At 47.9% G+C, this 13,876-nt stretch overlaps 1 long non-coding RNA gene across 1 annotated transcript in view; it reads left to right on the forward strand.

The window, feature by feature from the left end:
* Positions 1 to 13,876, forward strand: part of LOC144693456 (uncharacterized) — a 62,848-nt gene that overhangs the window by 8,553 nt on the left and 40,419 nt on the right. The window lies entirely within an intron of this gene.

Genomic DNA, 13,876 nt, shown 5'->3' on the forward strand with positions numbered 1-13,876 from the left:
TCATACATAACTTTCTTTCTGTACTGGGCTTGAGGTTTCTACTAGTGCTAGTGCAGAAACCCTGAGGCTATCTTCCTACACAATGTGTTTTAGAGCTTGTCTATTTAACTGAGGCTAGAATGCTTTTTGCATTGTAATAAAAACAAGTGACAGTGAGATGCACATCCTGGTGAAAGCAAATAAAGCAAAATAATGTCATCCGTGAAGTTATAAGGTGTGACAGGGTTTTTTTAACGCAGTTTGTTACTGCATTACATTATTAGATAATGGAGCCCTGTAACTCTACTGTACCACCAGAAGCCAGGCAAGACAGGACAACCAGTCGTCAGTCTGGCCCAGCATTGATACTATTCCAGATCCCAGTGATGAGTTTGTTTATGCAAAGGGGGAGGGTGCTTCTTGGATGGTCATTGGCAGGATGGGGAAGGGGACCTGAACAGTTTGCTGTTTTGTGGTCAGGGGGAGCAGGGAAAAGGGAAGGGAGGGTTGTTGTCAAAGGCAGGGATATTCTTTAAAATAGCCTTCAGTTGCCCCTGCCCTAAAACCAAACAATCATGTCGCGAAGTGAGCAATATCATTGTGGGCCCCACTTTACACCTAGCTACAACGTTGATGCCTGCACCATTCATGTTAGCTGCAGGAGAAGTAGAACTGTGGGTATTTTCAACTGCCAGGCAGCTTGTTCCAACTCTTTCGCAGGTTTCAGGGTGAGAGAAGCATTGGGCATAAGAAGTGCTCAGCCATTTATCCATCAACATTTTGAATTGCAGGCTCAGTCAACAGCACAGAAACAGGCCATTTGATCCAATTGGTCAATAGTCCACATGAGCCTCCTCCTAACCCTGACAGCAAACACTTTTATTCCGTTCTCCCTCGTGTGCTTATCTAGCTTCATCCTAAATGCATGAAAGAGGCAGAGATCTGGGCATATTCCAAATACCCCTCCAGCTGCAAAATCACAGTTATTTCATGGATTGATGGTAGGCTTGTGATTTAATCATGCTGACTTCAAAAAGAGCAAGAGAAAATCCAAAGGCAACATGTTTTCACCCGGTCTCTGGTGCAGACACCAGCTTTTTTTGCAATTGATTGTTGAAGAAAGTCCCCAAATATTTCAATTCGAAAATCTCAGCACGCACAATGTCAATATTATTGTCCGAACTCACGACATTTTCAGGTGAAATTCCTTCACTCATTCTTTTAGCGGAAGTATGAACCTGTTTACATGAGATTTTAAAAGCCACAAGTAAAGGGATTTAGTACAAAATATTTGCTGTTCATGTAGTGAAATTCAAATATTGTCATTTAAATGGAAATGAAAATCATGTGATTCCTGTACGTGTGATCTATCTGCAATGTCAGTTTATGCCTGGGAAACAAATTGGAAAGCTAAACTCTCCTGCACGTCCCTATATGATACTTAAGTTGATCCCTGTGTTATCTCAGGATCACAGAATTTTAAAGCACAGGAGGCCATTCAGCCCATCTTGTCTGCACCGGCTCTCCGAATGAGCAATTCACTTATTGCCAATCTCCTGCTTTATCCCCATAACCCTGCACATTCTTCCTTTTCAAATAACAGTCCATCTTCCTTTTAAATGCTTCAATTGAACTTGCCTCCACCAGTACAGATACCAAGCAAATTTAATGTGATTTACTGACACTGTGTAAGAAGGCCTATTGTGGTGGAATTCTTTACCGCAGAGAGCTGTAGAGGTTGGGTCGTTAAGTATATTCAAGGCTGAGATAGACAGATTTTTAATCAGCAAGGAAATCAAGGGGAAAAAGCAGGAAAGTGGAGTTGAAGATTATCAGATCAGCCATGATCTCATTGAATGGCTGAGCAGACTCGATGGGCTGAATGGCCTACTTCTGCTCCTACATCTTATGGTCTTAAGGAAAATAGGGACACTTGGAAATAAATGGTGGCAAATTGTTCACTGTATTTTTGGCTGATTACCCCATCTCATTCTTATGATTTCATGAGGGTCATAAGACCTCCTTGCTCTACCGATGCCACCTGACCCCCTGTATTGCCAATCCCTAGGATTGTTCTGGCATCTTCAGGAATTGGAAATTTGGATGGGCACTTGAAGGAAATAAGCTTGCAGGGATATATGGATAAAACACGGGAATGGGACTGAGAGGATCCTTGAGCTGTAGGTGGACGGCTGAATAATGTACTGTTGGGTGGCGATGGTCTGTGTTATGGGGTTATATTAGATGGGAAGGAGGGCAATGAAGGTGTGTAGGCCTAGAGGAGTTGCAGGGGATGTTGTGGGAGGTAGGGGAAAGAGTGAGGTGCTGCAGGGGTCATGGAATGGGTGAGGTGGCTTGAGAGCGGGAGGGTGGGAAGGGTTGTGTTGGATTATGGACAGTGGGTTGCGCAGGTGTGAATGGGCAGTGAGGGTGTGTGCAGGTGTGAACGGGCGGCAAAGGTGGGGGAAGGGGGGAAAGGGGTTCAGAGGAAGGGGGTCTGCTGTCAACGGATGAATCCTGGGGGGATTTCTGAGGGAATTGTTGATATGAAAGGATGTTGAAGGTTAAAGAGGGCGGTGGGAGCCAGTAGGGTGGGAGGGTGAGGTTTTGGTGATGACAGGTGAAGGGGCGCTGAGTGTTATTGGAGGGATAAGGGAAGTAAAAGTGGATTAAGGGGGTCAGCAGAATGAGGGAGGCAGATCTACTGTCATGGGGGTGAGCTCCTCGGGAAAGTCGGGGACATAGATGCATGAGCCGAAGGATAATGTTGGGGGGATGGGCGGCGTGGTTCAAGGGTAACTGTGGGAAGGTCAAAAGTTACACCTGGGAGGCCAATGGTTATAGCGGGCAGGATGTAGTTCACAGGGGTAAGGGTAAAGGTATTGGACTGCACATTGAACATAACATAAACCATGGCCACTCGCAACTATGCAGAGCCTCATGGTGGAGATCTCGAGATGCTGGATGGGAGGTGGGTCATCGGGGGTGGGTGGAGCTGCAGGTTATCTCAACTGGACAACTGAAGGGGAACCCCAGCATGTAGCACTTATAGTGCTAGGGCATTGGAATAGATAAGCACATGAAGGGCAAAGGCTCAGCATGCATGGGATGTTTCTTGCACATGGCTCACAAGGGTCCAGGCAGAGACCTTTGCCTCCTTGCACATGCATGATTCCATATGAACATACAAAATAGGAACAGATATAGGCCGTTTGGCCCTTCAAGCCTGCCCCACCATTCAATAAGATCATGGCTGATCTGTGTTTATTACTAATTCCACATTCCCATCTATCCCCGATAACCTTTGATTCCCTTGCCTAACAAGAATCTATCTACCTCTGCCCTAAAATTATTCAATGATCCTGTCTCCGTCGTCTTCTGAGGCAGAGAGTTCCAAAGTCACACAACCCTCCTCTCATCTCTGTCCCAACAGGGCAACCCCTTATTTTAAAACATTGTCCCTTGCTTCTAGACTCACCCACAAGAGGAAATATCCTTCCCGCGTCCACCTTGTCAAGACCGTTCAGGATCTTATATACTTCAATCAAGTCACCTCACTCTTCTAAAACTCCAATCGAAACAAGCCCAATTTGTCTAACCTTTCCTCATAACACAACCTGCTCATTCAAGGTATTAATCTAGTAAAGCTCCTCTGAACCGCCTCCAATACATTTACATCCTTCCTTAAATAAGGAGACTAAAACTGCACACAGTATTTGAGATGTGAACTCACCAATACCCTGTATAACATAAGCATAAAGTCCTTACTTTTATGTTCAATTCCTCTCATAATAGAGGATAGCATTCATTAATTACTTGCTGTACCTGCAGACTAACTTTTTGTGACTCATTCACTAGAACACCTAGATCCTTTTGCACATTGAAATTCTGCAGTTATTCTCCATTTAAGTAATACTCTGCTTTCTTATTCTTCCTGCCAAAGTGAACAACTTCACATTATACTCCATCTGCCAGATTTCTGCCCACTCACTCAAAATATCTAGACCTGTCTGCAACCTCATGTCCTCTTCAGAACATACTTTCTTACCTATCTTTGTGTCATCTACAAATTTAGCTACCATGCCTTCACTCTCCTCATCTAAGTCATTGATATAAATTGCAAAAAGTTGAGGCCTCAGCACAGACCCCTACGGTACTCTACTCGTCCAATCCTGCCATGGCCCATTTGTGTATAATAAAAACAGAAAATGCTGGAATACTGAAAATGTTTTCATCCATTTATGCATACTCTTTGTTTTCTACCAGCCAGCCAATTCTATCCATGCTAATATGTTACCCCCTACACCATGGACATGTATTTTCCGCAATAACCTTTGATGTGACACCTTGTTCCAGATGACATAGACCCAGCCTGGGGTGTACCCCTGAAGATGGGGGATGTGCACAGACTTAATGAGTAAGAATTGCAATGAAACCACACCAGAACTGATTAAAGTGAAAGTCTAGTCTATTTACAGAAGTGTATAAACGTTGAACAACAATAGTGCACCTGCCCAACTATATGTGAAATCAGAACTTCTTAATTTTGCATACCCTGCCACTGCATATAAGTGCTCCCCCAACCTCTGCAGCAGGGGTGGAGGCAGCCTGCTGACCACTAACCCCTGTTGTCCTTGATAACTTTGGCAGGCATCCTCTGTGTCCTTGAATCCTGGAGACGCCTGGCTTATTTTGGGTCTCTTGCTCTCGTGCAGCTTCACCCTCTGCACTCAAAGAGGTCGCGACTGATACTGTCACAGACTGAGGGTCTGGAGGGCCACACACACTCTTGACAGTCTTGAGTAGAGGTCCCAGGGGTGTCTGCCTGCTGCTCCTCTTCCATTGGGTGCCCGAGGGCCCCTGCCTGACTCCTTGAGGAGAAGGGGCACCTGGATGGAGGTTGAAGTACCCCATCACCCTCTCGTGTTGCCACTGCAAAACCTCACCCATGGATACGGCGATGGAGTGAAGGTCTGCGTGCATCTCTGGCAGAAACGGATCATTCTGCTGGATGAGGGTCTCCATGGCATTCGCCACCCTCCCCATGTAGACCTCAATACACACACATGTCGTTACCACTTCATCAGAGAGCAGGCAGGCAGACTCCTCCACCTCATGTGCCACTCTGTTAAGGGCCTCCAACACCTCTGCCTGATGTTTCCCCGACTCCTGCATGCATGTCAAGCATCCTGTGTAGGACGGGTCTCAGAGGCTCATCATCTGACTCAGACTTTGCAGGGGCTTCTTCCCCAGCAGTCCTCTGACTGCCAGTGAGCCTCCTCCTGCTGCAGAAGTGTGTCCGTGCAGTGACCACCAGAATGTGAAACCCTGCCTGGACTAACTCTTGGACCCACTAAAGTGTGTATCTCTGGGCTGGGGGAGGGTGCAGGTGACTGCTGTGACGTTTCCACAGGTGAAATGTCCTGCTCGCCCTCATCTGTGGACTGCTGGGTGTGGTGGACCCGGCCTCAGGGCCTGGCCTCACCCTCTTCTTGGTGGCACCTGCAATTGCGAGAGGAGAGAGTGAGTGACTGCATGAGCTGCCACCAACATGGCACCACTCATGAGCCTTAGGTTTTTAAGTAGAGACATTAAGCATTGCCCCCTAGTGGATGGAGGCCCCAAGCCGGCCTTGCCATCTCCACATACCTGGCCCTGATCCTCCCTGTAGCTGGCTTTTCATATGGTGTCAGGTGCCAGAGTTCAGCGATGGGCCCCCTCCTGCCCTCCCTCTCACCTTTGTTGTGCGCCATGTGTCCTGCACAAGGAGAGAAATTGAGAGTACTTGGGATGCAGGTGGCGTACACATGCTGCCAGTCGACAGCAGCAACCCTCTGGCTACTCTTTTTTTAATTCATTCGTGGGATGTGGCCTGGCACTCATTTATTGCCCATCCCTAGTTGCCCTTGAGAAGGTGGTGGTGAGCTGCTGTCTTGAACTGCTGCATTCCATGTGGTGTAAGTACACCTACCCTCTGGTAGCACCCTCCCTCCCGACTGTATACCACTGAGCCACCACCTCTGGTGGGTCTGTCTTGCCGGTGGAACAGGACATACCCAGGGATGGTGATAGTGGTGTCTGGGACATTATCTGTAAGATATGATTCTGTGAGGATGACTATGTCAGGCTGTTGCTTGACTAGCCTGTGAGGTGGCTCTCCCAATTTTGGCACTAGCCTCCAGGTGTTAGCAAGGAGGACTTTGCAGGGTCAACAGGACTGCGATTGCCATTGTCGTTTCCAGTGCCTAGGTCGAAGCCAGGTGGTCCGTCTGGCTTCATTCCTTTTTTGTGACTGTGTAGCGGTTTCATACAACTGAGTGGCTTGATAGGCCATTTAAGAGCCAACCACATTGAGTCACATATAGGCCAGACCAAGTAAGAACATCAGATTTCCTTCCCTAAAGTGAACCAGATGGATTTTTACAAAAATCAACAATGGCTTCATGTTCATCATTAGACTCTTAATTCCAGACTTTTATTGAATTTAAATTCCACCTTCTGCCATGGCAGGATTCGAACTCAGGTCCCGCAGAGAACTACCCTGGGTCTCTGGATTACTAGTCCAGCGACAATATCACTACGTCATCACCGCCCCATACTGCATGCCATGTGAAAGCTCCACTACACCTAGAGCACTAGGGTTCTCTGGCAGCACCCTTGAGAACAATGAGCTCATGCGCATAGAAGGAATAGGCACGAGGAGACACAGCATCTTTGTTGGTGTCCTCTTTGCCAGACCCCGACCTCCCCTACCACAATATGAGCTCTCTGTGTGGCAGGGTCAATAACCTGCAATCGTCTCTGTAACCGTAGACTCAATGGACTGGAGTATGACTATGAGGCATCAGCACTTCACGTTGAGAAGCCCTTTGTGCATGGGTAGCACCGATGGTAGCCTGTCCACTGAGGCCCATCACCCAATTGCTACTCTGTGTAAGTTGGAACAGTAGAGGGTTTGCTTACCCTGACTGCACAGGTGAGGTCGTTCATCCTATTCATGAACTGCAGGGCTGTCCTCTGGTGTGCACTGTTCGCACTCACCATCCTGGCGACTGGTAAGTCGGTTGGACCCTCTCCTTCCATCCCTCGCAGGACGTCTCTCCTCCCCCCTACTGAATTCAGCAGCACCTCCAGGAATCTGGGTGCCCATGCAGCTTGCTGTCTCCGGGCTCTTTCCTAGACCACTGTTCAGATTCGGCGAGATCAGCAGTTGTCCGGGCGCCTTTTAAACATGGCACCCAGATGTGACAGCGGTCCGTGCCACATCCTGCCTGTCCCGCCACGTAAAATGTCGGGAAACCCCCTGCTGCCGGAATTGGAGGAGTGCAGATGTCAGAAGATTGTAGGGCTGGAAAATGTTAAAGAGATAGGGAGAGGTGAAAGCAAGGAGGAATTTGAAAACCAAAGGTGAGAATTTTAAAATTAATGTACTGCTGGATCATGGGCCAATATAGGTCAGCAAGCAGAGGTGTGACGGGTGGACAGAACTTGATGCAAGTTCAGATATCGGCAGCAGAGTTTTGGATGAGTTCAATTTATTTTATTCTTCCATGGGCTATGGGCATCGCTGGTGTTACGGACAGGAGGGGGTTTTAATTTAACCAGCACTGATTTCTCCTATCACCACCTGTCCATAAACAGAAAGGTGTTTTGATTTGGTTTCCTCCTTATAAGCAGTGGCTTATTTTCCAAACCCTCAGTTTTTGTGTGATCCAATTTTCTATTGATAAACACACGGCAAACTCGAGATAGGGTGAACTCAAAGGGTTAGTTTATTTGCTCACACTCAAGATGCAAAAAGAGGGTTCATAACATCCCCCTCACCTACAGATTATAAAGAGAGGGATAGGGAAAAGAAAGATTTACAGTACAGAGACCACAAAGGAAAGAAATATTGTCCACCATGGGTTCCAGAGTCCAGAATCAAAGTCTAATGAGGTATTCCTTCACGGAAGTCAATGGGATGAAAACCGATGCTGTAGAATTCACTTTTCCAGTGGTGTTGACTTCATACGATGAGATATGCATGCAGAGATGAATTAGTCTTGTAGGCAATGGCACAGAATTTCCAACCGAACAGTGTAGGTGGGACCAAGTGTTCAAACTTGGCAGAGCTCCTTTTCTGTGAGGCTGTTAGTCAGGTGGTAAATAGCAGACTGAGTCTATGCGGTTCTGCAAGACAATATCACTTGTTCCATAAGCCAGAGGCCCATGTCACATGACTCCAAGCCCTCTTGCTCGTATCTGGTCAAGATTAGAAGGTGGGGCGGTCCTCTATTGAGCCTAGGTCAACTGGCCTCGGTGAGGTTGGGGTGCCACAGGGAGGTGAGAGTGCAGGGCACTGAGGCTAGAGCAACCATTCCACTGTTGTCTCTATACTGATGTGAGCCTCAAACATGGAATCCCCATTGATAATGGAAAGACGAGGGCGCCCTGATCCGGGTGCCAGGCATGCACAGTAACAGTGTAACGACTTCAACTAATGACATGTCCTTGTTCTTCCTTTCAGGCTCACCAAGCCTGTCAGGGTCAGGAGCCTGAAGGAAAACCGCTCCAGAGGACACAGACGATAGAAACGCACCAGCATCACACCCGCTCAGTCAGGCAGGCACCAGCGCAGATACCAGCAACTTGGTGGGCATTAGATCATCGGATAGTATCTCGGTGCACAGCGGTGAGGCCACTTCACACTCGCTTGAGGTGCAGGTGGAGGCAGAGAGTGCCCAGGGCGCCGGCAGTCAGAGGACTGTTGGAGACCAGGAACATGTTCAGTCGGTGGCTGATGATGTGCCTCTGGAGTGGTCCCTGAGGCAGCAGATGCTGGAAGTCCAGCAGGGTGTGCGGGAGGATCTGACGAAGATACATGAAGGAATGCGTGCCATGGCCTTTGTTGTGGAGGAGTCCATGCGGACCCTCATGGCCGAGCGCATTGCCTCCTCCATGGAGAGAGTGGCGACTCTCATGGAGAGGCTGCTGAATTAGGGCTTCCTGAGGGTGCACTCGGACCTGCAAGCCCTCACACCAGCAATGACTTCAGGTGGTCACTGTCAGTGTGGGAGATGGAATGGGCACCCAGTATCCCAGGTCAGCGCCCATCCATTAATGGTGAGCAGGGAGGTCCAAAACGACCTGATGTAGGTGCACGAGCTGCTTGTTGGCTCTGCAGGCTTCTCTCAGGGCACTCCGGATAATGGCAGCAGCTTCTCCACCCCTCTGCCAGTGACCATGGCAATCGATGAGGCTGCGGTGACTGGGGGTATGCCAGCCGTGGTACTGGCTGCTCCCTCCCAGCGGGGCAGCACAGGCTCCATGGGCCAGAGTATGCCCACCAACGTCATCAAGGCCAACAGGACAGCAGAGTGAGCAGGCTGTCTCCGATGCCAGTGACAGAGAGGGGGGAAGAACCTAGACGTAGCACCCGTAAACGAAAACTTAAAGCACTTTAAACACAACATGGGCTTATCACTGGTGACATTTTTCCCCCCACTTTTATGTTAATTATGAGTAGGTGTGATGGAGAATACCTTTCCATTAGATTTGTTTTATGTATGCCAGGCACCACACCATTAAACGCATACCTGTTCAACAAGCCTCTGGCTGCTTCACTAGTTCTGCAGGTGCAGGGTAACCCATGATGTTATGAGTGACTTGTTTGTCATTGAACTTTATTGAAATGGCACATAGTGCATGCTGTTCACCAAGCAAATGTTCCTGTCAGGTATTGAGTATGGAGTCTGCAGCCCTGGCATGTGGCGGTGGTTCATCTTTGGTTGGATAGCTGAAGGACCGTTGGATCAAAGCCTCCCGGGTGTCCCTGTCTCCCTGGAGGTTGCCCAGGTTAGCGTCTATCCCCTCAGCATTCTCCTGACCGTGCTCGTCCTCGGACTCACTATTGGACTCATCGTCCGCTGCCAGAGCAGCTGTGTCAACATCTTCTTCCTCCACTGTGTCCCCTCTTTCCAGCGCCAGATTGTGGAGAGCGCAGCATGCAACCACTATCAGTGACACACGATCTGGGGGGTATTACAGTGCGCCCCCTGAACAGTCCAGGCATCGGAAGTGCATCTTGAGAAGACCGATGGTTCTTTCTACCACTGCACTTGTGGAGGCGTGGTTCCTATTGTACCGCTGCTCGGCCTCTGTTCTTGGATGGCGGAGAGGCGACATGAGCCACCTTCTGAGGGGATAGTCCTTGTCACCCAGCAGCCATCCATCCAGCCAGGCTGGAGCACTGAAGAGCCTCAGCACCTGGGAGTGTCTCAGGGCGTAAGCGTCATGGGAGCTGCCTGGGTACCTTGCACAGACTTGCAGAATCAGCATCCTGTGGTCAGAGACTATCTGCATGTTCATGGAGTGGAATCCCTTCCTGTTGACCAAGGCATCGGGCAATCTGCTGGTGCCTTGATGGCCACATGTGTGCAATCGATTGCACACTGGATGCGGGGGAACCCAGCAATCATGGCAAAGCCTCTGGCTCACTCCACCAGGCTGGCCTCGTCCGTACAGTAATGAATGAAAGTCAATGCACAGCTGAACAGAGCATCTGTCACCAGCTTGACACAGCCATGGACAGCTGATTGGGAGACTCCACAAAGATCACCCACTGACCCCTGGAAAGAGCTGGAGGCATAGGAATTGAGGGACACTGTGACCTTCAGCGCCACTGACATGGGGTGTCCACCCACAATGAACTGATCTCAGGGCTGATCCTCTGACAGATGGAGGTCACGGTCTCCCTTGAGTGGCAGAGCCTCCTTCGGCATTGCACCTCAGACATATTGAGGTAGCTGCATCACTGCCTCTAAACCCTGGCAGCAGGATAGTGGCATCTTCTGCGGCCCCTTCCACCTTGGGCTTCCTGTTGGTGCTGTACCCCTTGTGCTTGCGCCTGTCCTCCCACAGGTCACTTCCCTGGAGGCTGAATAGGGACACCTGCCCTCCTCCCCCTTCTAGCCCTTTCTTCCCCCTCAGAGGAGGTGCCTCCAGCGGAGACCACAATCCCCATTCCCACGGTAAGGGAAGGCTGTCTGATACCTGGAAGGCCCCAAATGTTATGCCTCCTCCAGAGTCCTGAAATGAAGCCTGTTATTTCTGTCAAAGCAGCTCTGAAGCGAAATGAAGTTGCCCTGTTCGCACAAGTGAGCAGCAGTAAGATATAAGCTAAAGTACTATTCGCATTAGCGAGCCCACTCACCCCTCTTATCCCGCCCGTGGATGAGGTTTTTGAAAATGTGGCCTACCCGCCTGGCTGTTGGGCCCGTGCGGTGCCCTGAAAATCGCACGGGCTGCATAAAATCAGAGACAATTGATGCCTCAAGAGTCTTAACTGGCCTGTTAATTAATGGTGGGCGCGCCTGCGTCATCATCGCGGGACCTCCCTACCGAAATATCACAAGGGTGCGCGATGATGTCAGGGTGCACGCCCGACGTCATCGCGCGTCATTTTATGTTCCGGTGTATCAGGCCCGCGCCCGCACACCAAATGTAAAATTCTGCCCCTGAAACCGAATGTATTTTTGGTGCACCTCCGGGGATACATCCAATCAGGGGATGTTTGGCTTGCTGAGTGTTTCCAGGATTTTACTGTTTTTCTTTCAGGTTTCCAACATGTACGTTTTTTTTAAATCATTTCTTTTTTTTAGGATTCTTAATAACCCAGCATTGGAGGAAAAGGTAAAACCATCGAGAGTCATTACTGTTTCAAATAAGTTTGCAAGCAACAGTATTCAGCAACTCATGATGGGTTACAAACTCCATCAAGCAGGCTGACTGACTTGTCAGGTCTGGATCGAATGAGATGGCTAATTGCAACATTAGTGCAACACTGACTGGTTTGAAGGGAACATCTCTTGAGTTCTTCTGCTGAAAACTGATATATTGCTGCAGATGTCATAATACTGTAAAAAGCTTTTGGGCAGAGTCAATTGCTGCAAAAGCATGGGCAGCCTTCTCTTGCTCAGAGTCTACACATGGGATTCCTTCCATTTGTAGAAAAGTCATAAATGTGTTCTTTGTACACATTATTACTTTCTTGGAATTAATGAACAGTGGAAATGTTCCCATTATATTGATTGGGTAATTGTATCCTCTCTAGTGCAAAGTATTCGAAGGTATTTCTCTCCATGTTTACAGTTATAAATGCGGTGGCCAATTGAAAGACTTTGCGCCATCGACACCATGATTGTATGCCCTTTATTTGCATTCCTTTTGACCAAGATAAACCACAGTGCTACACCAAATGTCCCTTTAAAACAAGCTGACCTAATGTTCTGGCTGGAATGGAATTTAGCAAATGAATTCTGGATGGAAGCTTGCAAGGCTGCTTCTCAGCGGCATCAGTGCAGTAACTTGTAAAAAGGAATGAGGATTGTGTTATTGGTTCACAAATGGAAGGGCCCTGCAGTGTCTTTTTTTCTATAATTTACCTTCCTTAAATTGTTATTCAGACTATTCTGAAATGCAAGTATTCAGTTACATGACAGCAATGTGTTTGATATGCATAATAGCCCTTACAGCAACACATTTACACCATAGCACTGTGGCAGGTCTAGACTGTGTGTTCAGAAACCTTGTTTAAAGATGGTAATCAATACAAATAATAAAATAAAAATCACACATGGAATAAACCTATATGTTGACACCAAGTGAGTTTCTCCTACCTTCTGAACACAAATTGCAGATCGAATGTTGAGTGTGGTGCTTTGTCCTGATATACCCAGATATATAAATAATTGTAGGCATGCTTCACCTGCAAACGTACTTAAAGCACAGAACAATCCAGCAACCGAAACCCACATATGATTGTGTTTTAAATAAACTTGAAGGGCCCAGGTCTCCATCAATAATGAAATCCAAATTTAAAATAAATTGGGGCTGATATTAGGCAGTTTATGTTCAAAGAGAAACATGGAATGGACTCTGGGGCATTGGAGTGAAAACCTTCAATGATTGAACTAACAATTAGATGCTGCAATGGGAGAGTGTATAGGAGCTTTCTGCATGGATCAATTAAGGTGGAGTGAATCGCCCCTTTCAGCAATAATTTATCTTTTGATCTTATTAACACCCATAACCCAATTTTCCAACTTTATTAATATGTTTAAATCTTTCATATTGTTAGAACCCTTGGCTTGTAGCATATCTTGGATCCTGATAATATCAGGGAACCAAATTAAAGTACAGTTTCAATCAAAAGCACCTCATTTGTTTAGTTCCAGAGACATAGGAACAGGTCGGCAACAACCAAAGTTTGGTGCCAATGCAACAAAAACAGAAAATGCTGGAAAAACTCAGCAGGTCCAACAGCATCAGTGGAGAGAAAAACAGAGTTAACGTTTCAAGTCCGTATGACTCTTTTTCAGAGCGACTCTCCTTAAGTGTCACTTCTTTAGTGACAATGCCCCTACCTCAACCAAGTCTGCACTACTGGTGTTTAAGCTAAAACTGCGAAGCTTATTAGCTCCCTGATGGTTGTGTAGTTAGAATCATGCTAACTGGCTAGAGCTAAGTGGAAGCCAACCCTCAGTGACAGGCCCATCTGTAAAAATCCTATCACTAGGAGATTCTCAAGCGCACACTCACATGCATGCGCGAAGTTCATGCTAGCCCCGCTCGCCATCCTCCCCCGCCTGCACAGGCAGTGCTAAGCTCTGCCACTCACGTTTCACACTAGGTGAGCCTTAATTGGCCAGCCAGCATGAAATCGCCTTCTGGCCTCGATTGCGGGCAGCAGTCGGTTTCCTGAGCGCCCCCGCCCACCCCACCAAACCCACCCGACAAGGGCAAAATTCTGCCCCAAGTCATAAGGTAAGCAATCTTTTGTACACTGTGGGGTTATTCTCTAAGAGAACAGAAAATTGCCTAGCCTATGTTGAAGGGAAACATGGTAATTACTGCC

The sequence above is a fragment of the Cetorhinus maximus genome, chromosome 18 (assembly GCF_964194155.1).
Source record: "Cetorhinus maximus chromosome 18, sCetMax3.hap1.1, whole genome shotgun sequence".
Taxonomy (NCBI): domain Eukaryota; kingdom Metazoa; phylum Chordata; class Chondrichthyes; order Lamniformes; family Cetorhinidae; genus Cetorhinus; species Cetorhinus maximus.